The following is a 3,484-nucleotide window of genomic DNA, read 5'->3' as shown; positions in this document are numbered from 1 at the left end:
AAAGCACTCATCTCATCATCTCATCCTTACTCTTGTACGTATTTCTCTCTCCTTCCCTCAGTCCAGGGAGTGGGCTGCCTCTTCGCCGGCTGAGATGGGAGAAAGGGCAGTGGGTCGGGGACTGCTCAGATTATCAGCTCTGACTTCTCAGATATGATTTGTTTTTTTTTTTTTTTTTTAGTCCTATCACATGGGGGGGGGCTGACCTGATTTAGATAAAAACTTGTCACACTGCAACTATAGCTTCTTTTTCTCATTGATTATTTTGACCTATATTGTTGACACTATTTTTCCCTCTTCATATCGTTTCCTGAGCATTTCATGAATGATTAAATTTTCTTCAAAAAAAACTTTTAATAGCTGTCTGACATTTACTGGGATATACCATCATTTATTTAACTTGGTTACTTGTTGGGCATTTATATGATGTTCAATTTGTTTTCCATTAAACTCATCTCCATTTGAATAATGCACGCTCATGAATCTCAGCTTGCCTTTCTAGTTTCTTGGATTAAATTTGTAGAAGGGAGCTTCCTATATCAATGGTTATGAAAATATTTAAGGCTTTAGATACATAATGCAAAATTGCCTTCCAGAATGGCTCTGTAGGCTTCATTTCTGGTGCGATCCCATGTAGGATAGGAGAAGACATTGCTACCTTTTTTCAAAGCCAGGAAAATCAAGACATGGCAGAACTAATTGTCTGAAGAGAGTGTCACTACTGGAGGTTTTGGTGAAGGAGGGCCCAAGCCAGGTTTCCAAATACTTCCCGGGTTACTCACATTTGGGAACTGTACTTTTCAAACTAACAATGCAGGCTCAACCTGACAAGGCCAACTGTACTTAGGGGACAGTGGGAAAGAATATTTGGAATTAGGACTGTTGCAGAAAAGCTGGAACATACTGTCATCAGCTATTCATCCCTGCATTGTCCAATAGGGCAGCCATCAACCACCTGTGGGTGTTGAGCTAATGTGGCTAAGGAATGGAATTTTAAATTCTAATTCAATTAATTTGAATTTAAAAGCTGATACTTGAGAATTCCCTGGCAGTCCAGTGGTTAGGATTCTGTGCTTTCATTGTCGAGAACTTGGGTTCCATCTCTGGTTGGGGACCTAGGATCCTGCAAGCCAAGCAGCGAGGTAAACAAACAAACAAACAAACAAAGCTGATATTTGATTCAGTTATGGAAAAAACTGCTAAGTGTGTTTGGAACAACTTGGATATGTGAATCTATTTTTGAGTCTTAACTTTTATGAAACCTAACTAAATAGATCAATATTTCCAATGAAAATGTAGCATCCAAATTGAGATGTGCTGTAAATATAAAATGCCCAGTGAATTTCAAAGACTTAGTATGAAAAAAGAACATAAGCTATCCCATTGGTGAATGTTTTATATTGATCACAGGTTGTAATGATAATATTTGGAATGTGTGCACGCTTAGTTGCTCAGTTGTATCCGACTCTTTGCGACCCTGTGGACTATAGCCCGCCAGACTCCTCTGTCCATGGAATTTTCCTGGCGAGAATACTGAAGTGGATTGCCATTTCCTACTCCAATATTTTGGATGTATTAGGTAGTTAGAATAGGAAACAGGAGTCCAAAATGGCGGTGGCTAAAAGACAAGGAAGGGAAAAGCCCGCGAAAATAGAACAAAGGAAGGTCAAAGGAAGGTCCGAGGACCAGAGTGAGGACTTCAGGTAGAACAAACAGCACTTCTGGCTAGCCCAATTTGCATAGGGCAGGCCCAGGGGGAGGGAAAAACAAAAAAGATGAGCCAAAGGGCTCCCCGCCCCCCGCGCTGGGGCGCTCTTCTCTTCGCGTCTTTGGTCGACATCCCTCACGCCTCGAGGATGGATTTTCCTGCTATTATCTAAATAAAATAGAGCTGTACCACGGAGCTGTAACACTGATTTGTCTAACAGCTATAATACGGTCCATTTGAGACCTGAGAGCTATAACACAGTCCGTCCAAGACCGGAGAGCTGTGACACACCGAGGGCTTTAATGTCCGTCACTCCAAATCTTCTGTTGGAACAAGACAGAACCAAGGAGCACACACTCGCCTGACAGATGTATGGGGTTAAATAAAATATGTCATTAAAATTAATTTCACCTAAATCTCCTTTTTAAAAATAAACTTGTAATTTTAGAATACTTTCAGATTTACAGAAAAATTTCTAAGAAAATATAGAGAAGTCCATATGCCCCACACCCAATTTCCCAATTATTAACATCTTAATATTGGTAGAATATAATTACCAATGAGGACTTACTGTATAGCACAGGGAACTATGCTAAATATTTTGTAATAATCTATAAGGGAAAAGAATCTGGAAAAAGATATACATATATATAATTGAATCTCCGTGCTGTATACCTGAAGCTAACATGATATTGTAAATCAACTATACTTCAATAGAAAGTTTTTCAAAATAAAAATGTATTCATAGGATATATTTGTAACAGTTAATGAGTCAGTATTGATATATTATAATTGACTGAATTTTATTCAGATTTCCCTAGTTTTTCTCTAATGTCTTTTTCTGTTCCAGGAATCCCTATCAGGTCACCATGTCACACCACATTGCCTTAGGCTCCTCCTGGCTGTGACCGTTTCTCACACTGTCCTTGGTTTTGACAATCTTGACAGTTTTTTGAGGACTACCGGTCAGGTATGTTGTAGAATGCCCCTCAATTAGAATTAGAATTGTCTGGTGTTTTCTCATAATTAGACTGGGGTTATGGGTTTTGGGAAGAAAGACCCTAAAGGTAAGATGCCCTTGTCATCACAGCATGTCAAGAGTATCTACTGTCGACATGACTATGGCCTCTGCCATGGCTCTCCACTAGAAAGTGACTCTCGGCCCACACCATGAGTGAGGAGTTGTGTTCCACCCCCTTGTGAGTGGAGACCTACATAGATTATTTGGAATGCTTCTGTAAGGGAGATATGTTTCTTCTCTCCATTTATTTATTCAATCACTTGTTTAGATCAGAAAGGAGTTTTAGATACTTATTTTTTAATAAATTTATTTATTTTAAATATTTATGTGTTTATTTGGGGCCTTACTCGTGGCATGTAGGATATTTTAGTTGTGACATTCGAAGTCTTAGTTGCAGCATGTGAGACCCAGTTCCCTGACCAGGGATCAAGCCCCAAGCCCCCTGCACTGGAAGCATAGAGTCTTAACCACTGGATCACCAGGGAAGTCCCTGTAATTTATTTTTTAATTGGAGTGTAATTGTTTTACAATGTTGTGTTAATTTCTTCCAAGTAGCTGGGTCAGAACTATTGACCAGTTACTTGCAGAATCTAGGGTGCTCCTAGATTTGCAGAGCCAGCCTTGGCCTCCTAGAAAGGGCGCCACCTGGTGGCGAGCACTCAAGGGATGGGCATGCATTCTCTCTCATACTAGTGCATGTGGAGGTGGGGACTAACCGGAGGTGAAGGCGTGTGGCCTCTTGCAGCGTCAGACTT

This window comes from Bos indicus, chromosome 22 (genome assembly GCF_029378745.1).
Source record: "Bos indicus isolate NIAB-ARS_2022 breed Sahiwal x Tharparkar chromosome 22, NIAB-ARS_B.indTharparkar_mat_pri_1.0, whole genome shotgun sequence".
NCBI lineage: Eukaryota > Metazoa > Chordata > Mammalia > Artiodactyla > Bovidae > Bos > Bos indicus.
The sequence above is the reverse complement of the archived record's forward strand: the minus strand, read 5'-3'. Positions refer to the sequence as shown.